Source organism: Chrysemys picta, chromosome 3 (genome assembly GCF_011386835.1).
Source record: "Chrysemys picta bellii isolate R12L10 chromosome 3, ASM1138683v2, whole genome shotgun sequence".
Classification (NCBI taxonomy): Eukaryota; Metazoa; Chordata; order Testudines; family Emydidae; genus Chrysemys; species Chrysemys picta.
This window is the reverse complement of record NC_088793.1, coordinates 170,130,387-170,155,371: the sequence shown is the minus strand read 5'-3', so window position 1 is coordinate 170,155,371 and position 24,985 is coordinate 170,130,387. Positions and strand designations below refer to the sequence as shown.

The following is a 24,985-nucleotide window of genomic DNA, read 5'->3' as shown; positions in this document are numbered from 1 at the left end:
GTTACCCTGAAGCCGTACCCCTGAGGACGGCCACAGCACCGGTGATTGCTACTGAACTAGTGAAGATTTTTGCTAGAGTCAGGATACCAGTGGAAATCCTGACAGATCATGTCACGAACGTGTCCTCTAAACTGATAGTGGAATTGTGCCGCCTCCTCCATATACGAACCCTCTGGATGTCTGTCTATCATCCCCAGACAAACTGCCTGGTGGAATGTTTCAACGGTACACTCAAATCCATGTTAAGGAAGTTTGTGGAGGAGGACCCTACGCATTGGGACACCCTGTTGCCAGCCCTGCTGTCCGCCATCAGGGAGGTACCCCAGGCATCAACGGGATTTTCGCCCTTTGAACTCCTGTATGGCAGGCAGCCCCAGGGGATCCAGGACCTCCTGAAGGCGGAATGGGAAGCCCAGGAGACCCGAGTCCTCGGGACCACCCAATACGTGTTGCAACTCCGAGAACGGCTACGAACGCGAGGTGCGTTCACCCGGGAGAACCTGATACAGGCACAAGTGAACCAAGAACGCCTCTACAATCGAGGAACTAGGGGACGGAGTTTCGGCCCCGGGGATCAGGTGTTGCTTTTGTTGCCATCGGCCGAATCAAAACTGCTAGCCAAATGGCACTGACCCTACGAGGTAATCCTCTGGATTGGACCAGTAGACTACGAGGTCCGGCTACCGGGGTGACGGAGGGAGACGTGCATATACTATGTAAATCTTCTGAAAGCCTGGAAGACCAGGGAAGCCCTGCTCATCGGCCCATCCACCCCGGAATCAGAACTCGGACCCCTAGTAGGGGAACCCCTGGATCCGAGGCCGGTGACATTAGGGGTGGGCCTCGCCCCTATACAGAGAGAGCAAATACAGCAATTGACAGGGGAGTTCCCCGACGTTTTATCTGCCTACCCTGGACGCACTGCCCTGACAAGTCGTCATATAGCATCCACTCCAGGTCAGAAGGTAAGAGACCACCACCGGCCGTTACCCCGGAAGATGTGGGACACCATCCGAAAGGAGCTGGAGACAATGCTGGAGATGGGGGTTGTGGAGGAATCAAAGAGCAAGTGGCGCAGCCCCATCGTCTTAGTCCCAAAGCCTGATGGGATTACCTGTTTTTGTATTGACTTTTCGGAAGTCAATGCTATCTCCCGCTTCGACGCATATCCGATGCCGCGGGTGGACGAATTGTTGGAACGGCTCGGGGGAGCGAGGTACTTATCAACCTTAGACCTAACCAAGGGATACTGTCAGATCCCCCTCACCCCAAACTCCCGGGAGAAGACTGCCTTCTGAACCCCGTTCAGCCTCTTCCAATTTATAACGATGCCGTTCGGGCTACACGGAGCCACGGCTACGTTCCAACGGTTGATGAATAAGGTCTTGCAGCCCCACGACCAGTATGCGGCGGCGTATATAGACAACATTGTAGTCTATAGCAACAACTGGGAGGACCACCTACGCCATCTGGCTGGGGTGTTGCAGGCCCTTAGATCAGCCGGCCTTACAGCCAACCCGGCGAAGTGTCACCTCGAGCAAGAGGAGGTAACCTACCTTGGATATACATTAGGGGGTGGGAAACTGACGCCTTTAATCAGCAAAGTGCAAGCCCTCAGACTTACCCGTCCCCAAGACGAAGAAGCAAGTGCGCCAGTTTTTGGGCCTAGCTGGATATCACCGTCGCTTCGTGCCAGACTTTGCATCCATAGCCGCCCCCCCTGTCAGACCTTACAAAGAACTCAAAGCCTCGACAAGTGCAGTGGTCAGAAGAGTGTAATAAAGCTTTCGAAGCTCTGAAAGAACAACTCATTCTTGAACCGGTCCTGCGACACCCAGATTTTTCAAAAGAATTTATACTTCAGACAGATGCCTCGGAAGTAGGCCTGGGGGCCGTACTCTCCCAGGAGTTCGACAGGGAAGAACACCCGATACTGTATTTAAGCCGTAAACTGTTCCCCTGGGAACAACGGTACTCCACAATAGAGAAAGAGGCCCTGGCAGTGAGATGGGCCATCGACGCCCTACGTTATTATCTGTTGGGGAATAACTTCAGGCATGATCACAGACCATGCCCCCTTATGATGGATAAATAGGATGATTTACAGATACTACGTTGGTACCTCAACCCTATGACTTCCGCTTATTTCATTGCCCGGGTAAGGCACACGCTAATGCGGACTTATTTTCCAGGCAGGGGGAGGAGGGGTCCCTCTTAAGGGGGAGGATATGTGATGGGGCAGCCCCACACTAGCCCCAGCGGCATCAGACCAGTAGCTCTGATGGAGGAAGTCCCGCCCCGTTCATACTGGGCATGCTCCAGATGCTCACTGAGTATGAAAGGAGGGAACTCAGCTCAGTCGGGGCTGGCGGCCGCAGGGGAAGGACCTAACTGGGAAGCTCCTGCAGAGGACCAGCCGACGTGCTTGAAGCTGCCAGGAACAGAGGCTTCTACGGCACGAACCCGTACTGCAGGAGGAACCAGAGGAGGCGATGGATCCGGAGACTCACAGAGAACACTGGGATCTGTGGGAGACCCCAACTCCCAAGCCGGTAGGAAGTGACCGGGGAGGTGACGGACTGGTACCTTGACCCCGGTAAGCCTCAGTGTGTTTTGGTAGGACCCCCCTGCTGAGCCAGTAGTAAGGTTCTACGGCCCTGTAACGAGGGCTTGTTCTATGGACTCTGGCCACTAGGCCGTGCTGCCCTGCAACCAGGGGCGGTTATATGGACTTCGGCCACTGGGCCATGCTGCCCTGTAATGAGGGGCGTAAACCCTCACAATACCCTATATTTAGAATTGTATATCTTACACAATGAATAGGCATGTGAATATTCTATTAGTTTTTGGCTCCACTGAATTCCAGATAAAAGCTCCCTCAGCCACTGGTTAGTGTGTACAGTGCTTGGTTGTGCAGTGACAGCTGAAGTCCATGTCACCTTGCAGTAGTTCATGATGATATGTGGGTCATGGTCCACCACTGCCCCACACAGGCTGATTTTTAACAGATCTATTCAGTTGAGAATGAGGAACAAGATTTAGGCTCTTACTTTTGCTTTATTGCAAGTGCCAATCTAAACCAAAAAGGAGAAACATACTAAAATTATCAGTAGTGAAGTATACAAGCAGTTTTACATTGTGCCATAATGCCCTCCTATAACATGAAGTGCTTCCTTCTTTATGCTGAGGTGGCAGGTACATAGATATTCTAGTAATAGTCTCTGTGGTTAGGGTGAACAGATAGCAAGTGAAAAACCAGGACTGGAGGTAGGGGATAATAGGCACCTATATAAGACAAAGCCCTGAATATCAGGACTGTCCCTATAAAATCGGGACATCTGATCACCTTATCTGTGGTTAATTCTCAGTAAAATGGTAATATCATCTTATCTCTAATTCTGATGTTTGCTATTTCCAAATTTTCATTGTCCTGTAATTGTATTGCATATAAAACTCAATGTTAGAAGTTTTCCACCATGCATAAGATCTTTCACATGGTAAGTGCAAAGAATGAAAGAACTATTAAGCACCCAATCCTCCCATATAGGCAAAACTTCCCATTCAAGCCAAGTGGATAGGATCAGTAATTGTCTACTGGCCTTAATGATTCAATCCAGATGCTGCTGGACCAACAGAAGTAGTTTGGTGCAGACATTGATCAGGAAAGCATACATCTGTCTGCCCAAGGACAGACATACCAGAGCTTTCCTCAACCTGATGACACTCAGGTATCTGACAAATGTGAATGGTTTGAAGATATACATTGTAGTAACCTTCTTACAGCCAGCAGCACAGTTGCTCTGATAACATACTGTAATCCCTCTTTGGAATTTTGCAGCAGTGCTACGGCTCCAAATGCAACAGTTGCAGAATTCCAGCAAGAATAGGTAATGCACCATTGGAGAGCTCATTGGCAGGAACAGGTGTTCTAGTGACTAGAACTGGGAGTGATTGAAGAGATGGGGGAGACAGACTAAGCAATGAACTCTGCAATGAGCTACTGTTGGGGTCATATCTTGAGATCTAGAAGTGTTGTCATGAGACATTATCATTGGATTGTGCTAATGGGGCTTCTTTTTACGATGGCTGCCTGCAAACACCACCTAAAGGGAGCTTTCTGCACAAAAATCCTCTGTTGTATTAACTTCGAATTAAACTTTGTGGAGCTGAAGAAGAACATAAGAGCAGCCATACTGGGTTAGACCAAAGGTCCATCTAGCCCAGTATCCTGTCTTGACAGTGGCCACTGCCAGGTGCCCCAGAGGGAATGAACAGAACAGGTAATCATCAAGTGATGCATCCCCTGTCGCCCATTCCCAGCTTCTGGCAAACAGAGGCTAGGGACACTATCCCTGCCCATCCTGGCTAATAGCCATTGATGGACCTGTCCCCCATGAATTTATCTAGTTCTTTTTGAACCTTGTTATAGTCCTGGCCTTCACTACATCTTCTGGCAAGGAGTTCCACAGGTTGACTGTGCGCTGTGTGAAGAAATACTTCCTTTTCTTTGTTCTAAACCTGCTGCCTATTAATTTCATTTGGTGACATCTAGTTCTTGTGTTATGAGGAGTAAATAATAATTCCTTGTTTACTTTCTCCACACCAGTCATGGTTTTATAGACTTTAATCATATCCCCCCTTAGTCATCTCTTTTCCAAGCTGAAAAGTCTTAGTAATCTTTCCTCATACAGAAGCCGTTCCATACCCCTAATATTTTTGTTGTCCTTTTCTGAATCTTTTCCAATTCCAATATTTTTTTTCTTTTGAGGCAACCACATCTGCACGCAGTATTCAAGATGTGGGTGTACCATGGATTTATAGAGAGGCAATATGATATTTTCTATCTTATTATCTATCCCTTTCTTAATGATGCCCAACGTTCTGTTCGCTGTTTTGACTGCCATTGCACATTGAGTGGATATTTTCAGAGAACTCTCAATGATGACTCCAAGAACTTTCTTGAGCGGTAACAGCTAATTTAGACCCCATCATTTTATATGTATAGTTGGGACTAAAGATATCTCCCATTGCTCTACACGTGTCCAATATAGAACCCTCAATTCCCAAGCCTACACTGCCAATTCTGATCCCACAAATAACCCTCTTTGGAACCCCAAAGATGAGTAAAGGTTAGGACCAGGATGGTAATATGGATGTGGCTTGCCCAGCCTTTTGCATAGTGTACAACAAGTATCTGAATAGCAAATACAGGCAGAAACCTCTGTGTTGCATAATTTTGAGGAAATCATGACTAGCTGCAGAAAGCGACTAAGCTTGTCAGGTAAATTACCTATTGTATAGAATTCACTCAGCTGTCCCTGCATATCATGTTTTCCATTTGAAAGAAATTGTTCCTCTCTCTCCTGTAACAATTATGTTTAATTAGATGTTTTTATTCCCTTATGAACATTTTATTCCTGATCAAAACCATGCTGTTTTCGAAATCTGCAGGTGCACTTGCCACACAATGTTGTTGGACTGATTAGTTCTTGGAATGGTTCTGTAGCCTGGTGTCTTTCATCATGAAAGCAGTATCCTTAAGGGGATTAAGCATTTAAGTACCAATCAAGAAACCATACAAAGGCAAGCATATGTGTAAAATGAATAGACCGCTGCTGGTTCCAAGATAATCATGCTGTGCCACAACCAATCTTCTGAGAGAGACATTATCAAAAAACTCTTACATCACTAATTTTTGCATCATTCAAATTATTTAATAAATCCAAGCAGACCTCTCCACACAGCTAAAGCAAAACAGCTTGCTTGATATCCAGTCATTCTGAAGAAGCGGGGGGGGGAGAGAGAGAGAGAGGGGAAGCAAATTTTTCCCCTCTTCTAATGAGTTGGTTGTATATTTTATTTCATTTTAAAAATTGCCTTTCCACAGCAGGTTTCTTTTTGAGGGGGGGAAGATGCAGTAAGTAAACAAAGAAACTGAGCTGGCTATGTTAGGAATGGCCATTCTAAAGACTGATCCTGTAATGAGTTCCATGGGAGCAGATCCTTAAGTCTGCACAAAGCCCCACTGATTTCAGTGTGTTTGGTGCATTATCTTTTGCTTATTATGCATTATTCTCTTGTTTAAACTGTTAAGTCATCCAGTCAAGGAGAAGGAAACTACCATGTGACCAACACAATCTGAATAGTCAAAGTGGAATACAGGTCTGTCGCATCTTACGCGCATTTAACATGCGCGATTTCAGCTTTACATGGTCGGCAAAAACAAAAAAAGAGAAAAATAACAATTTTAATACTGTACCTGTAGTGCAGGCGATTCCTCCCGCCATTCAACTCAATGTAATTTTGACTATACGCGGTTTTCGCTTTACGCGCTAACCGCGGAACGGAACCCCCGCGTAAGAGGAGACTCGCCTGTAATTCATAGCTGGAAACTGGTTCGTCCAAATATGTATAAGTGCAGGTAGTGCTTTGTCTTTCAGTGTGAAGAGTGTCATCCTGTAGGCTACAGAGCAGCACCCACAACCCCGACTGATTTCAAAAGGGAGTTGAGTGCTCAGCATCCCACAGAGGGATTTACTACCTTGCAGAATTGAGGCCATAATAGATACTGCAGGAGTCTCAAATTTCATTGCACCATGACCCCCTTTTGACAACAAAAATTTCTACACAGCATCAGACTGAAGTCTGAGCCTGGTACCCTGGAGGGCGGGGGGAAGCCAATGCCCAAGCCCCAACGTCTTGGGTGAGAACAAAGCCAGAGCCCAAGGGCTTCAGCCCCAGGCAGGGGCTTGTAACCTGAGCCCCGCCACCCAGGACTGAAGCCCTCTGTCTTTGGCCCAAGGCGGTGGGGCTCGGGCTTTGACCCTGGGCCCCAGCAAACCTAAGCCAGCCCTAGTGACCCCATTAAAATGGGGTTGTGACCCACTTTCGGGTCCTGACCCTGTGACGATATCTGATTAAAATAGGACCATGTAGATAGATCATTGTTGCTACCACTGTTATATAATTGCAACAAATCTTATACAAAGTGTGTCAAGTCATACACAACTCAGTCCCCTTCCGGGGTTAAGTCCTAAACCAAAAAGTCCTTCACTCTTCCTTGGCTCAGCTTCACACAAACAAGGTATTTCTCCTTTACTGGGCTTACCTCCACACAAGTCCTTTGCCCTGCTCAGTTTATCTCCAGTTCTTCTTTATCAGGTGCTGGCCACCCAGGCTTGTCCCTGCTGGGAGTTTAAGTACCTTTTTAACCTGATTTCCCCTGCCATCATGGGCTTCTACCTCTTTGCCTGGGTTTCACAAACTTTAGCCCCAGGCTCCCCTCTGCTAGGATCTCTGCCACAGGCATTGACCCTGCCAACCCCTGTTGCTCTTCCCCTCATCCAGTCCCAAACAATCAGACCTTCCTCTAAGACCTTTCCCAAGTAGAGTGAGAAGTCTACCTAGTTCCTCTCCTGGGTCTCTGCCTGAAGTGAGCTCTCTCTCTCTCTCTATTCCTTATTACCACCACCTCGCCTGACCAAGAGGCAATCTGTTACTCAACTGCCAGGTGTGGAGCACCCCTAATTAGGTTTTCTCTTTTATCTTAGAGATGATGGAGATTAACCCTCATCACAGGGTTTAACAAGGTCATCGTTACTCATTTATGAAGTTAAGTGTTGTGGATACCACAATGAGGTTCAAATATGTTAGGTTTCACAACAGAATAGAGTAGCTTTCTGTCATGTTAATTGAAGTTCCATTAGTCCGTAATTTGTAATTAATTTAAGAAAAAAATCTACTAACTAAAGCAGGTGACTAGAACAATTGAGGTGTAATCTTGTAAATCGGATGTTTTATAGTTATTTTCCTATCCTGTGGAGTTTTCGTTGTGTTGCAATCTACAGCCCTGATTTTAAAATAAATCTAAACATATGCTTAAATCCATCATTATTCAGAACAGATTTACAACAAATGTGCTTAAATGCTCTTCTGAATCAGGACCTATGGGCCTAATCCTGCACTCTGGATTAATTCAGTGCAAAGACTCCCATTGACTTCCAGTGACACTGAATCAATCAGGACTTGTCTTCACTACTGGGGTAAGTCGACCTAAGTTACGCTACTCCAGCTACATAAATAACATAGCTGGAGTCAAGGTAGCTTAGATCGACTTACCCTGGTGTCTACACCGTGCTGCATTGACAGGAGACGCTCTCCGGTTGACTTACTTTACTCTTCTAGGTGAGCTGGAGTACTGGAGTCGACCAGAGAGCACTCTGCCATTGATTTAGCGGGTCTTCACTAGATCTGCTAAATCAACACTCACTGCATCGATCACTGCCGTTTCGATCTCCCCAGTAGTGAAGACAAGCCCTGACTGATTTAGTGTTGGTCATAACCTACAAGTTGCAGACTGTTTGCTGTGGAACGCTGAGTTCCAGCAATCAGTGTCTCACAAGGCTTCTTGATTGTTTCCCCACCTAGTCTGGGGCCCGAATAGTCTTCTGAAAACCAAGGAAGTTTTCTCCATTGACCTTAACCGGAGCAGGAATAGGCCCTCACAAGAGGAGTTCTGGGATGTTCAGTCAAAAAAATCATATCTTGAAGCGGACTACACCACACCTGAATACCTTCCTTTTGACTTAAAAAAAAAAAAATGGCAGCCTTGTAAGCAGAAATAGTCCCCCACAGGAAGAGAAAAAGAACATACTGTGTGAGTTGTGTGTGAAACATTTAATTAACTCTGCAGCCTAGGTACAGAACATGTGTTTCATATGAGTGATTTTCCTTCAGTCCTAAAATACATGAGCTTATTAAACTTTGCAAACTTTCTGTGAGGAATCCCTGAAGAATTACAACTCACGATTATTTTTGCTGTTCTCTCTGCAGAATGATCTTCAGCATACATAATAGCACTTCCTACTTCATTGCTTTAAGAGAAAAAAGCCCTTGTGTAATCAACATTGCTTTCATAATTTGTAGAGTAACAAATATTTACCCGGTGTAAGTATATGCTAAAACCTTTTAGCATATCTTGCCTATGAATCCACAGAGGTGAGAAACAGTACTCAACTAGCACACTATCTGAAAAATAAATGGTGTCCAGCCAGACTAAATCTGCTAATGAGTGGAAGGAAATGATGTCAAACGTTTTTTTCTTTATGACCTCCATGGGTATATGCTGATTTTCTTGGCATGGCTCCAGAGCCCTAGTGTGTGTACCAGAGCGAAGGGGAAAAGGCAAGATTTTAGTGATGCAAAATAAGGTTCTGAAGAAAAACAAAGGGCTTATGTTAGCTCTAATATACCGTATGTTTAGTTGGCATAAATTATAAAGTTGTCTGGTTTTAAGAGTATAGAATATTAGGTTCAGGAGAGAGCTTAAAATAAAAAAAATTTAAACCCTGCCCAAAGTACACATTGATCAGATGAACTGGTTTATTAAAGGACACAAATTTAGGGATGCATTATTTGCTCTTCCTTCTCTACTGAAGACAGCACAGTGCCAGATGTATTGCAGAAGGATCACTTAACTTTATTCAATATTCTCTCCATTGTTGTTCCCATCCAAAGCTACTATAGGTAGGAAGTAGGGCTGTCAAGCGATTAAAAATTATTGTGATTAATTGTGCGATTAAACAATAATAAAATATCATTTATTTAAATATTTTGGAAGCTTTCTACATTTTCAAATATATTTAAATTACAACACAGAATACAAAGTGTACAGTACTCACATATTTTTATTATAAATATTTCAATTACAACACAGAATACAAAGTGTACAGTGCTCACATTTTTATTATAAATATTTGCACTGTAAAAAACAAAAGAAATAGTATTTTTCAATTCACCTAATACGAGTACTATAGTGCAATCTCTTTATCATGGAAGTTGGATTTACAAAGGTAGAATTATGTACAAAAAAAACCTGCACTCAAAAACAAAACAGTGTAAAACTTTAGAACCTACAAGTCCAATCAGTCCTACTTCTTGTTCAGCCTATCGCCCAGACAAACAAATTTTATATTTGCAGATGATGCTGCTGCCTGCTTCTTGTTTACAATGTCACCTGAAAGTGAGAACAGGTGTTTGCATGGCATATTGTAGCTGCTGTTGCAAGATATTTACATGCCAGATGCACTAAAGATTCATATGACCCTTGATGTTTCAACCACCATTCCAGAGGACATGAGTCTATGTTGATGATGGGTTCTGGTCGATAACTATCCAAAGCAGTGTGGACCGATGCATGTTCATTTTCACCATCTGAGTCAGATGCCACCAGCAGAAGGTTGATTTTCTTTTTGGTGGTTTGAGTTCTGTAGTTTCCGTATCAGAGTGTTGCTCTTTTAAGACTTCTGAAAGCATAGTCCATATCTCATCCCTCTGAGATTTTGGACGGCACTTCAGATTCTTAAACCTTGGGTCGAGTGTTGTAGCTATCTTTAGAAATTTCACATTGGTATCTTCTTTGTATTTTGTCAAATTTGCAGTGAGAGTGTTCTGAAAATGAACAACGTGTGCTGGGTCATCATCCGAGACTGCTATAACATGAATTATATGGCAGAATGTATGTCTTCTGCTCTGTTTTACCCACAATTTTCCCCCAAGGAGTTCAGTCACAAATTTAATTAACGCATTATTTTTTTAACAAGCGTCATCAGCATAGAAGCATGTCCTCTGGAACGATGGCTGAAGCATGAAGAGGCATATGAATCTTTAGCATATCTGGCATGTAAATATCTTGTGACGCCAGGTACAACAGTGCCATACGAACACCTGTTCTCACTTTCAGGTGACATTGTAATTAAGAAGTGGGCAGCGTTATCTCCCATAAATGTAAACAAACTTGTTTCCCCTTAGCGATTGGCTGAACAAGAAGTAGGAATGAGTGGAGTTGTAGGCTAAAGTTTTACATTGTTTTGTTTTTGAGTGAAGTTAGGTAACAAAAAACCCTACATCTGTTAAGTTGCACTTTCATGATAAAGAGATTGCACTACTATATGTGAATTGAAAAATACTATTTCTTTTGCTTATTTTTACAGTGCAAATATTTGTAATCCAAAATATTATAAAGTGAGCACTGTACACTTTGTATTCTGTGTTGTAATGAAATTGCTATAATTGAAAATGTAGAAGACATCCAAAAATATTTAATAAATTTCAATTGGTATTCTATTGTTTAACCATGCAATTAATCATGATTAACTCAAAAAATTGTGATTTAAAAAATTAATCGCATGAGTTAACTGATTAATTGACAGCCCTAGTAGGAAGCATAATTTTCTCCAATATTTAGGGATAACTTTTTAGCCTAGTGCATGGGAAGTCAAACCCCTCTAATAGAGTTCTGTGCCTGACAAAATGCAAACTACAACCAAACTAGCAGGGAATTAGCAGAATGGGGTAAAATAGTATGCATGTAATTGTGCATAACAAAGCTTCATTCCAGTACCAGCCCTGATTATATATTATAACAGGGTTAACACCTGTCAAAATTTAAAGTAATTTTTGGGTTGAAATCACAGCATCAGTTTTAGGACTAAGTGTGTCTTTTATGTTGTATGCAAATGGGAAGGGACTGTGCACAAGCGAGGCAGGATTCAAGGTGCATATATTGAGGGTTTACCGCTAATGTGCTGTGAACCATCACTCCATGGGGATGTGCTGCATGGAGGGGGACCTGGGGATAGTTCTGGGGCAGGTTGAGGACCGTAGCTCCATACTACACAGATCCACTGGTTATTCCTCCCTGTGAGTGGGAAGAGGGGTGCAGGAGTAGCTTATGATATAGGCACCCTAAGATGGCCGCTGCAGCCACAAAGCTCCCATGTTAACTCTTCTCAGCCAGCATGGAAAGAGACAGATGATTCTTCCCCATCCTCCCAGAAACTCCTGAGTGAACAGTTGATTTATCTGAACTGTTCTGTTGGGATGGAGATTTGTGCCGAATACAATAAGTGTTCCAAATATAATCACTGGGGGTGGGAGGAATGATTATATTAAGATTGTGAAACATTGCACAAAGGTAGTTTGGCAAATCCATATTCAAACTAAAACCCAGGTAGAAGTGTAAGGGTATATGAATACCCAAGGTAAATCCTGGCCTCATTGAAGTCAGTGGGATTTTGCCATTAACTTCAACGAGGCTAGATTTCCCCCATCCAGGGTGGGTTTTTTTAGGGAGGGGTTTACTAGCCACTTGGCTTCCCAAAATGTGTGTGTTTTTATTTAAAAGGCACGGTTGTATTGTGACAGAATATAATGTTTCATGATTGGTTAGGCATTCCGCTCCTTCTGAGATGGCATCTTTAGATGGTCAGTGGCTAGTGGCCAGCAAATGGAAGTACTGAAGAGGGGATAACCAGAGGACCAAAACAGCTATATAACAGAAAAGGAAATAGGGCCCCTGCATTCTTCTGATAAATGCAAGAGTGAGAAGGAAACAAGGGAGACACTACAGCTAACTGCACTCTTTTTACCTTTCTTAAAGATAACTGTGTGCTTATGTAAAAACCAGATGGATAGCACTGAACATTGGTGTTCTCTCTTTATCCACAGACCAGGTACAACACAGGCAGCAGGACAGGCTTCCCTTGCACTTTCTATCCATGTCCCTTGACCTTGGAGCTGGAGAGACTACCTTTTTAAAGGCAACAGGTAAGACAGTCTTTGGCCCTGTTGCTGAGAATTTCCACAAAGGTGTTATCTTTGATAGTGCTTTGTGTGATGTAGGTGATATTTTTCTAGGGACTGGAGACAGACCAAATTTGGCAACCACTAAGCCATCAGATGGTAGGGTGGATCACTACTCAATCGAACTACATTCAAACCAGTGGCCTCCAGGTGAAAGGCTCCATAGCCTCCTATTATAAATCCCATAGGCCATCAGTTCCCATTCTTATTTCTTTGTAAGGTAAGTGTTGCCTCTAGTGCAGGTTTTATTTATGTGAAGCTGTACTATGTCAATTCTACTTAGTGTGCACATTTCTCAGTTAACCATTGTGTTTTTGTTTGACTTTTTTAGAGATCTGCAGGAATAAAGCAGAACTTTGCACAATAAACTCCTATTTCAAACATACTTTCTAGAGATGGTTTCACACTCCTTAAATCACAGTGATGGGCCCAGCAAAGTTTCAGTTTTCCATGGCATTGCACTGTATCATGTTACATTTGCAGTCCTTCTGGAATGCTTTTTTTCTGTATACTTTATCCAGAGTTTGGTCATATATTATCTTCCTGATAATTCGACACCTATAAAAATGTATGCTTTTGTATTAAAACCAATACTTGATTATGTCAGTGTTTATGAGGCTTCCCTTGAGCACTATATTCTTTAGTTAAACCTAACTGTAGTCCCTTGTAGCAGTAATAAAAAAAACCCATATTTCACTATTTCTCTGTTAGCTGACTTATGGCTGGCAGCTGCAGTAGCTACCAGCTCATGGCCTTGTTGATGTTAAGGATTTGCTGCCTTGTAAGGTTTGTTTTCTTCATGCAAATATACATAGGCACATTTTCAGTGAGCCTTCTTAATTGTGCCAGCAATATCAGTGAGTGGACCCTTTTGCATGCACAAAACCCCATGTTTTTGTGTGCAAACTATTATCTCCCCATCTTTATGTTCAGTGAGATCTTGAATGTGCTCACAAACCCAGTTACACACAAATGGAAGAAAATTGACAGCACTAAATACACACAGTAATTGACTTGAAAAAATGTTAGTACAGATATGGAGACTTGCTGAAAATGTAGCCTTTATAACTTCTTATTTCCATCTCTGACTCACTTAGGGTGACCAGACAGCAAATGTGAAAAGTCGGGATGGGGGGGGTGAGGGACTAATAGGAGCCTATATAAGAAAAAGACCCCAAAATTGGGACTGTCCCTATAAAATCAGGACATCTGGTCACCCTAGACTCGCTGGATTTGTAGGTCCTCAATTCTTTGTTAGGGTAGATTATCCCTTCTATAGAGTGAAATTGGTCCTTATGCTGGTATTGGCTCTTTGCACACGTCTGAATTTCACCTCCAGTGGGTAATAAGACTCTCTCAACAGCACTAGACTGCACATCTCCAATGTTATGCAATTGTTTTTGTTTGCATATTTCATATCTTTCTTAGGACTTTTGACATGAGATTTCAGTTATGCAGTTAAAATGTGCAGAAGAAATTGATTGATACGATGCTGAGCAGAAGACCCATTCTCAGCAATATGGAAAGTACTTAGTGAGCTAACAAACAGCTGTACATCTTCCATATTTTGAACATATTATAGAGGGATAATCTCAGAACAGTTGCAGCCAACTTCCATTTTAAGCCCTATTCTTAACCCTATTCTTAATTTTAGCTAGCAAAATTGGTTTGGTCTGACAAATTGTTACTTACTCTGAAAGCGAAGAAAATCTCCACAGTTTGAGGAAAACTGATCATATTGTTTTTGAGTTGCAGGTCATCGACAAATTACTCTGATTTGATAATTTGTTGAAACTCTATAGTTACAGTTGCAACGAGAATTCTATTATACAAGCTCTCTACCAACTCCCCTTATTACAATGACTGGGTGAAGTATTGTGATTTCTTAAGGGTACACTAGATATTTTTTTAATGAAAGATTGTTGATCAAAACATTTTAAGTAGGTCTGGTGGGAATTTCACAGGAAATCCTGTGAGCTTGAAACTCTTTCTGTTCCAGAACTAAGTGTTGTTAATAATTTGGGGGGCTCAATGTTTTGTTTCTATGGAATCAAAATGTTTCATTGCAATTTTGACTTTAAACAAACTAATTTATAAAGTAAATTTTTTAAATAAGTTGTTTTGAAATGAAAAATAAATGTTTCACCCCTATCAAAATGCTTCCCCCCCCCCCCCCCCAATGAGATTTTATCAATCAACTAGTTTCTGCAAAACATTTTGCTTTCAATCAATCAGCATTTTCTGATGGGGAAAAATATTCTGTCAGAAAATCCTCAACCAGCTTTGATTTTAAGTTATGGATGCTTAAATGTGAAAGAATTTTAGTCACTGTCAACTTTTTGGGGAGCCATTAACTCAAAACCCCCCAGCTTGATTGCAAACTTTATACAGTTAATTTCCTTTTATAATAAGAATAATCAAGAACAGCTCTATTTACAAAAATTGGGCTTACCGTCTGACACAGTAACACTCACTTTGTAAAGTGTGCATGGACTGATGGGCATGTTATAACATCTATTCAGGTCAAGGAGAGACAGGAGCTCTACAGAATAGTCCTAAATGCTACAGGGAAGTGCAAAATAGTGGTATCTGGGACCTGGGGAACTACCTTAACTGTTGCACACCAGTTTTTGAAGTTAAAACTATAGACAGAAAAGATGGGACCAGAGAAATGAAAATCCAACAGTTTTTAAGTGCAAATTCAGGATGTCAGAGATCTTGTAGAAAGGTGCTCCTAGGGTAATACTAAGCTGTGTAACATATTTGTAATATAAACACCACCTTTAAATCAAATTTTTAGCAAACTCTAAGACTTTTAAAGATGTTTTGAAAAATTATACGGGAACAAGCTCTTCTTGAGAGAAACCACATACACTCCTATTATCCTGGCTCAGATGGAGAACTGATATATAATTATAAGAGAAAACAAAAGCAACATGTGTGAGATACAGAAGCATATTTGATCTAATCCCTATTGCTGTACATTTTCTGTAATATGAGAACTCTAGCAGGGATGATGTTTGCTGATTTGAAGGATGTGGTTGGAAAAAAAAAACATGGCTGTACATAAATTTACAGCTCCCAGCAACAAATATGTAACCTGTATATGGCTCCTAGCCAAAAGTTTTATAGTTCTGTAACATGTTTTAGGGAGAAGCAGAACTGTTTTTTCCTCAAATCTTCTTTAACTTCCTTCTGCATCATATTCCATCTCCAGACACAGAGATGAATCATGCCTAACTTTAATAGATCTTGAAGGCTTAACTTTAACTGATGCTGATAACACCATACTGCTCACCAAAGACTTACTTAATCTCACACTGCTTAATTGTCTCAAGACAATCAGATAGAAACTGTACAGGATGATATCCTGTGCTCTTCTAAGTCATAAAGTGTTACACTTCTTTAGACAAAATTTATTGAAGTTGTGATACTAGAGGGATTGCTGGGAGTTATAGCACATTATTTTTGTTGGAAGATCTGTGGGTCACACCCCATCAACCCATTGGGGAGTTATAAAATAGAGATGGAATTTCTAATACCATGAAGGAAGAGAAAAATTGTAGAAAACCACCCTGCTGGTGTCCAAGCCTCAGTCTTTTCCAACAACCCCAAAGGGTAAGTTCTTGTGCTCAGGTAGCCTGGGAATCCAAATTTCATTCCTGCCATTGCCTAGAAGTTCTGAGTAGTCACGCTGTGTGGCCAAGTGAAAACTGAAGTTGTAGGTGGATGAATTTGTTGTAGTAATGTCAGGAATACCCCCTGCCTCTGGAAAGGGGATCTATTTGAATGTTTCGGGATGTCTCAAAATTGCAAAGGCAGTTTGCAACTTGAGCTAACATTCTAAAAAGTTGATGGCCATGCCTAGTCCAGTTTGAGAGGGGAGGGAAGAAGCAGCAGCAGCAGCGAAGGAGCTAGCTCTGCTGTGGTAGCATGGGCCAGAGGCTGCTCTTTCTGCAGCAGCCCTTGGACAACTCTCCTGCCTCCATCTGCTGCTGACAAATAGCTGTTGAACTGCTGGGCTGAGGAGGCAGGAGCAACCTCCTGCCACCAGGGACCATTTGATCCCCTTCCTGACCAACAAGCAAGACACACTGCAGTTTGCTTGGCTTCCTCCTAGTTCTGACTGAGCCCCTCCCTGCTGGCTTGGAGAGTCTGAGAACATGGGAGAGGGAGGAGCCTGGCCAGTCAGGGGGCAGCAGAACCAGCTGAGCAGGAATCCTGCCACTTGCCCATTCAGCAACACTCCAGCTTGTTGTGCTGCTTCCCTCGCTTAGGAGATGGATTCAGGGTGGTGGTGTGAAGGCAAACTTAAGGAGAAGAATGCTGGGTGTGTGGGGACCTTGGTGAAACGAAGTGGGACCATGAGGGTGGGCTGGAGGCAAAGTGAGGTTATGTGTTTGTTTGATTGAGTGAGATAGACATGGACATAGGGACCTTAAGGGGTCAACAGAAGAAAGCTATCTGTGGAGGGAAGAACGGCTCAGGTGGTGGGGGATGGATGACTGGGGGCGTTTAGGGAATGAAGGAGAAGGGAAATTAGCTTTTCCAGTAGGCGAGAGGGAGGGGATTGTTGGGGGTGGGGAAGGGGTTGGTGTAGGAGGTCTGAGGGAATGTATATTGAGGTGGGCTGTTTCCAAATAGCTCAATTGTCTCTCTGCCATAAGCCCTGAGCAAGAGGCAGTGTGTAGTTGTACTACGTCAGGAGCAGACTGGGAACCAGAGTAGAGTCTACCTCTTTCTTTTGCTTCCTGGTTTCCCCTTAGTCCTGGTATGGATTACTTCCCCAGGCTCAGTGGCATGCTGCGTGGGGTGGAGCCAAGTCTTCATCTGCTGCCTACCCACATGTGTGGAAGGGCCCCTTAGCTGCTCTTTGGTAAACTAAGTGGATTGAGCTCCACAGTACAGCATACTCATTGTACAGCATGTTTTCCAAGGTTCAAATCACTCTTATAGCTCTCTCTGATGTGACAAAGCTGGAGAAATTACTTGTAGGGTACTCCAAAAGGGAGCAGTGACTGTAGCAGATATTGATGGAGTTCACATTCTCCAAGTCTTTTGAGGAGGAGAATTCAGATTCTGTCATTCTTTCAGATGTTGATGATCAAGCTAAGTAGATCTCAGCTGAGCAGTCTTGCTCCCCCTCTACTGTTTCCATGTGAGAAATGGAGGAGGAGGTTGAATTATTGAGGAATATGGTGTGTGCACAGCTGAAATGAGCTGAGCTGAACCTTTCTTGAGGGGGGCAACAACCATTTAATCCCTGAAGAGCTCTGAAACTAGCCACCCACCTCCTACTCCAGTAGCCAGGGTTAATACTGCTGAAGCTTTATAGCTTTGAAAAGCGAACAGAATGTAACAAGAAATGGGTGGACTCAAAAGGCCATATAGAGAAGTGTCGCAGTTATCCCTGGCTGCATTCAGAATCCCTGTAGTGAAGGGAGGATGAATCCCTTCCAATAGATGTGATTAGAGAGGAAAGCCACCTAGAATAGAGGCTTGAGTCCCTAGGAAGTTAGCAAACAGAAACCATTTATTGATAGGTAAGGCTGTGGCAGGACACTCCACCCACTTAAAACTTGAAAGCTGGAAAAAAAGAAGTTAAAGGGAAAAACTTCCCTTTCCTTTCTATCTTCTTACCGCTCGCATGAGGTGATAAATTCCAGTGCTCCATAAGGCTTTAATTCCCATCTCCAACTGATACCAAAAGCAATACGCAACAGAGGGTCCTGTGGCACCTTTGAGACTAACAGAAGTACTGGGAGCATAAGCTTTCGTGGGTAAGAACCTCACTTCTTCAGATGCAAGTAATGGAAATCTCCAGAGGCAGGTATATATCAGTGTGGAGTTAACGAGGTTAGTTCAATCAGGGAGGGTGAGGTGCTCTGCTAGCAGTTGAGGTGTGAACACCAAGGGAGGAGAAACTGTTTCTGTAGTTGGATAGCCATTCACAGTCTTTGTTTAATCCTGATCTGATGGTGTCAAATTTGCAAATGAACTGGAGCTCAGCAGTTTCTCTTTGGAGTCTGGTCCTGAAGTTTTTTTGCTGTAAGATGGCTACCTTTACATCTGCTATTGTGTGGCCAGGGAGGTTGAAGTGTTCTCCTACAGGTTTTTGTATATTGCCATTCCTGATATCTGACTTGTGTCCATTTATCCTCTTGCGTAGTGACTGTCCAGTTTGGCCAATGTACATAGCAGAGGGGCATTGCTGGCATATGATGGCATATATAACATTGGTGGACGTGCAGGTGAATGAGCCGGTGATGTTGTAGCTGATCTGGTTAGGTCCAGTGATGGTGTTGCTGGTGTAGATATGTGGGCAGAGTTGGCATCGAGGTTTGTTGCATGGGTTGGTTCCTGAGTTAGAGTTGTTATGGTGCGGTGCGTGGTTGCTGGTGAGAATATGCTTAAGGTTGGCAGGTTGTCTGTGGGCGAGGACTGGCCTGCCTCCCAAGGTCTGTGAAAGTGAGGGATCATTGTCCAGGATGGGTTGTAGATCACTGATGATGCGTTGGAGAGGTTTAAGCTGAGGACACCTACTCCAAAGAGAAACTGCTGAGCTCCAGTTCATTTGCAAATTTGACACCATCAGATCAGGATTAAACAAAGACTGTGAATGGCTATCCAACTACAGAAACAGTTTCTCCTCCCTTGGTGTTCACACCTCAACTGCTAGCAGAGCACCTCACCCTCCCTGATTGAACTAACCTCGTTAACTCCACACTGATATATACCTGCCTCTGGAGATTTCCATTACTTGCATCTGAAGAAGTGAGGTTCTTACCCACGAAAGCTTATGCTCCCAATACTTCTGTTAGTCTCAAAGGTGCCACAGGACCCTCTGTTGCTTTTTACAGATTCAGACTAACACGGCTACCCCTCTGATACAAAAGCAATACATACCCCAGCTTCCTAAAACTTGCAGTCTAATGGAAAACCTTAACAGTGGCCTCATCTGCTTTTGTATCAGTTATGTCAATAGATCAGCACATCTGATTGTCACGCATTTAGTGCATTTGGCAAGTTCTTCTGTGTTAATGGCATTAAGGCTTTGCATTTCTGCTCACAGGTAGAGATTGAAACTTTTACCACCTTTGGGGCAGTTGATGTGAATTTTCCAAACAGATTAAGACTAAAGTGGTGTAATTAACATCGAGATTTATTGGGAATAGAGAGACCTCAGATTAAAACAACATAAATTATCTGCATAACACATTGAGTCTGACAGTGCAAAAACTCCCCTTTGTTTTGGTTATCACAAATTAAAAGGAAATAACTTAAATTTCTAGGAATTAATTATTTCCTCCCTCTCTAATATCCTCTGTTTTACATTCTGGTGCTTAATCCCCCTTATTTTAAATCCTGCTCTCAGATATAAGCTGTGATACTGCTGACCTTAGAGATGTTATCAGATATTATAATGGATAAGCTATCTCTTACAAAAGTATTTAGACGCATGTCTTCTCTGAAGAAGTTATCACTAGAATTGGTCTGACGGAACACTTTTCTGTTGGAAGATGCCATTTCATCAAAACTAAAACTTTCGGCAGGAATGTGTCTATTGATCAACATTTTCTTTCAAAACATTGACTATCAAAACGCTTTGTAACAACGTTTTGTTTCAACATTTTGGACACTGATTTAGAAATGTATTTTACATCATAAATTACTTTTATAACCTAAACCGAAAAGGGCAAAATCAAAACACAATGGAGAATTGTTTTGGATGACATTTTTTAATTTTTTTGTTTCATTTTGGGGGAAATTTCACAATTCTTTGTTTTCTTTCCAAATTGGAATGAAAACAAATTACAATATAGTGGAATTTCCCATGAAACAGTAATTCAGTTCCTGCACAGCTCTAATTATCACTGCCTTTTATGAAACTTGCATGTATGTGTTAGTCATTCATGATTAAATCGGTTTAACAAAATCAGTGCTTAAAGTTCTAGTTTATTTCCTCCATCTGCCTGTAACCAAAGGAAATACTTTTTTACGTAATCCATTTGGCAGTGGAATTTACTGCCCCTAGATATTACTGAGGACAAGCCCTTAGTTAGATGAAAAAAGGATCCATAGTTCCATTGGGATATTCTTATTGTCTGTGGAAATATATCTGGAATTTGCACACTGTAGCGGGATACCATAAGAGGAAGGGAGGAATCTCAATTCTTCTGGAGTGCCTGTTTTGAGTGGGGTGGGGTGTATGCTTATCAGTCCATTACCAGATGCATGCCGCATACTCCCACCCTCAGGTCCAGCCAGCTCCATTTGCTGCTCTGTCCGCTTGCTCAGTGTTGAGTAGTAGCTGTACAACCCATACTCTGCTCTCTGCCCCCTCCATGTCTGCACTCATGGTCTAGGTAGGTCCTATGCAGCCCCACAGGGGATGCTAATTTCCCTTTACTCCCCAGTATGGCCATGTACGCCTGATTCTCAATCTAGCTCTGGTTTAGCAAATAGAGTCTAGCTCATTAGCGTAAATCAATCAGTATAGAAATAGTTAAGGTCCTTCTTTTAAATTACTTAGCCTGTTTTTGTATTTTCTTTTTCTTTTTCATTCCTGATATGTCGATCTAGAGGCAACTCAAGTCAAAAGATTTTAAAATGGGCAAAAACCAATATGAGGTAACATGATCTGGCTTCCTAGAAAGTATTGTAATGACTCCACCTTGTGGTTACTTTTGTGATTAGCAGGCCTGTATTGCTCTCTCAGAAATGTTAGGTGGAATTTTAGCTTTAAAGGGAATACCTCCTTTCTTGTTTAAGTACGATTTGATGGGGAAGCTTAGCTTAAAGCTTCTATATAAAAATTGCCTGTTGTAGTGATCTTGGAGCAAAAGAGATTCTTGTTTTCACTAGTGGTGGTGGAACTAGAGGTTCTGCTGCACCCCCTGTCTTGAAGTAGTAATAAGAAACACCAAATGCATGATTTCCATCATCAGCATCCCCACTATAAAAATTGTTTCAGCATCACTGGTTTTCAACACCAAACACTTCTATAGCCCCTTGTATCCAATGAACTCAAAGCACTTCACAGACATTAATGTATTTCAGCTCACAACACCCCTGAGAGGTTGGCAAATATCGTTTTCCCAGTTTTACAGATGAAGCACATAATTTAGTGACTTCCACAAGATCATACAGCAAGTCTGTGACAGAACAGTGAGTAGAACGTAGAGCTTGACTCACAATCCTGGGTTTTAACCACTAGATATACTGCCTCTCATCTTTATTATTATATTAGCAAGAGGAAACTGGTTTGCTCTGACTTTAACTAATGATGGGTGACTCAAAGTTTGGATTTGGTTAATTAATCGAAAAGCTTGGATGCTTTTCTATGCTGCTTCAGTCTGCAAATGTTGTGAGAACAAGCTCTCATGAGATATCTAGTATTTCCTGATTGCAATCAGCCAGAAATACCATGAATAAGTCTTTCGTGGCATTTTGGCACTTTGTGCACTGGTTGGAATCAGGACCACAGGAATAGGCAAAAAAAAATTAACTTTAAAAATATTTTTTTTATCAAAACTTTTTTCTAAAACTCCAGAAATGTTTCAGACAATGGCACACCCAAGTTCAGTTCTTATATTGCCAGAACCAGTTCTCCAGTCCCTTTTAAAATTTCTGGTTTATTCAATCTGTCAGGATGGTGATTAATTTTTTTACTTATTTGTGGCTATATCATCTTCCCAGACTGAAAGTTTTTCTAGTTTAATTGTTGCTTCTGTTAGTACATAAATATCTTTCTGCTCTCTGCTACTATGAGACTTCTTACAGAGCCTTCTTCATACAAGATGGAACAGATTGTTCAGCATAAGTAGTTAACACATATTTTGAGGGGCCATTCAAGCTGATGTGGCCTGTTAACCCTCCAGTCATAGGGAGGAAAGGTGCGGGGGAAGCAGCTGGGGAGGGATTGTTATTGGGTTATGGATTTCCTGAAACCCCTCTTCTGGCCTTCAAACAACCCCCACAACCTCTCCAAGCACATCATCAGAAGCAAGCTGCCCACAGACCAGGACATGCCAACTGAAAGCAACACAGAACAAGATACTAGAACAACAGATGGAAAACCTGCAGATGTATCTCCGCTACTGCAATAATAAACACACCCCTCAACACATCTTTCAAGATCCATGGGTCCCACACATGCCTATCACAATATGTGGTGCACCTCATCCAGTGCACTAAACTCCCCAATAGTAACTATGTAGGTGAAACCAGACAATCACCATGCTCTCGAATGAACTCTCACAGGAAAATGCTAAAAGACAAAAACACCCTATCTGTGGGTGAAGACTTTTCACAAAGCCATCACTCCGTATCTGACCTCTCAGTCCTCATCCTTAAAGGAAACCTGCACAACATTTTCAAAAGATGATTGTGGGAGCTTAAATTCATAACTTTGCTAGACACTAAAAACCATGGACTGAATAGAGACACTGGATTTAGGGCTTATTACAACAATCTATAATCCACTAACCCTTCCCAACACTAGCTACTTCCCCCACTATGGCTTGAGGAGTGTTACAGGGCCACTTCACCTAGAAAGGTCCCTTGAAATGTACTAACAACTTATGCTAAAAATCTTTTCCATCTTGTATTTAGCTAGGGTTGCCAACCCTCCAGGATTGTCATGTGATGGAATCTCCAGGAAGACCTCCAACCAAAATTGGCAATCCTATTAAGCTCTGACTGTCACAGCTAATCTACACTACAAATTACTTTGGTATAATTTACATTGCTCAGGGGTTTGAATAATTCACCAACCTGAGTGACAAAGTAATGCCAGCCTAAGTGCCGATGTAGACGTAGCTACTGCCTCTCGTGGAGGCAGGAGTTGTTAAGCTGATGGGAGAGCTGTCTCCCATTGACTTAGAACAGTGGTCACCAACCGGTCGATCGCTATCGACTGGTTGATCCTGGAGACTCTCCCAGTTGATCGCGATCTCCAACCTCAGTGCAAAGGCACTGGCACGCTCCCTGCCTGCTGCAGCCCCACACCACTCCCGGAAGGGGTCTCCGTGCACTGCACCTGCCTGCAAGCACTGCCCCCGCAGCTCCCGTTGGCCGGGAATGGGGAGCTGTGGCCAATGGGAGCTGTGGGGGCGGTGCCTGCAGAGAGGGGCAGTGTGCAGAGTCACGTGTCCCCCTCCAGGGGTGCATTGGCCCCTTCCGGGAGTGGCGTGGCCACGTGGTGCACTACTGGCTCGCAGGGTGCGGGTTAGCCCAGCTCGTGATGGGGAGGAGGTGCTGATATGCCTGAGTGGGGACGGGGCAGGCAGGGAGCCTGCCTTAGCCCCACTGTGCCGCCACCCGAAGTAAGTGCCCCCCGGTGGTAGCCCACACCCCAGCCCGGAGCCCCCTCCTGCACCCGAACTCCCTCTCGGAGCTTGCACCCCCACCCCCTCCCGCACCCCAACCCCCTCCCCCAGGCTCAGCCTGGAGCCCCTCCCACACTCCAACCCCCTCAGCCTCAGCCCAGAGCCTGCACCCCAACCCGGTGAAAGTGAGTGAGGGAGAAAGGGGGATTGGAGTGAGTGGGGCAGGGCTTTGGGGAAGGGGTGGGGACTCGTGAAAGAGGCGGGGTAGATCCTGAGTTGCACTTAAATTCAAAAAGTGATCTTGTGTGTAAAAAGGTTGGCAACTACTGTGCTACAGTGACGCAGCTGAATCGATGCTGCTGTAAATGACGTAGTGCAGACATAGCCTAAGTTTCTCAGACCTGAGGAATAGTTCTGTGTAAGCTCAAAAGCTTGTCTCTTTCACCAACAAAAGTTGGTCCAATAAAAGATATTACCTCTCCCACCTTGTGTCTCTAAACAAAAATTATCATTTTGACATTTACTGTTTGCCAGAAAATATCACCCAGAAATAATCCAAACAGATACATTAAGAACCCCTGCCACAGTAGAGTGTATATACAAGGAAAATCCTTTTTTCTGTTACCAGCAGTGGAAGAATGTCACTGTAACAAAGCTATATTAACTCTGGGCACTGACCATTTTTATCTCCACTGATACTGAGAGCTTCCTATAATTTAAAAATACAGCTCTAAAAACTGCTCCTATACAATCTGGGGCCCAGATCACCAGCTACAGTTGAGGAATGCACAATGCAGCTCAACAGTGGCCTGTGTGTGCCCCAGTCTTGGACCGACTATGTGTTGGGCTGGTTCCCTTCCTAATTTAGAGCAGCTTTTAATATAAGTGAGTATCCATCTACTCACAAGAAGTACAGTGTGTCACAGTTTGACTTTGCCTGGTTAAGGGCAGGGTAGCAGATCTGGGGTCAGGAGATCAGGCGCTTGGAAGCCAAGAAAGTGGAATGAGCTACT

General features: G+C 43.1%; 1 long non-coding RNA gene across 2 annotated transcripts in view; it reads left to right on the top strand.

The window, feature by feature from the left end:
- LOC135982514 (uncharacterized) overlaps positions 1-24,985 on the top strand; it is a 78,536-nt gene that overhangs the window by 6,366 nt on the left and 47,185 nt on the right. Inside the window, exons 2-3 of one of the 2 annotated variants that reach the window (XR_010599911.1) lie at positions 12,508-12,606; positions 12,697-12,837. This is a non-coding gene — a long non-coding RNA (uncharacterized LOC135982514). Of the gene's footprint in view, positions 1-12,507; positions 12,607-12,696; positions 12,838-24,985 lie in introns of those variants that run through there. The other variant, XR_010599910.1, reaches the window with a different exon arrangement.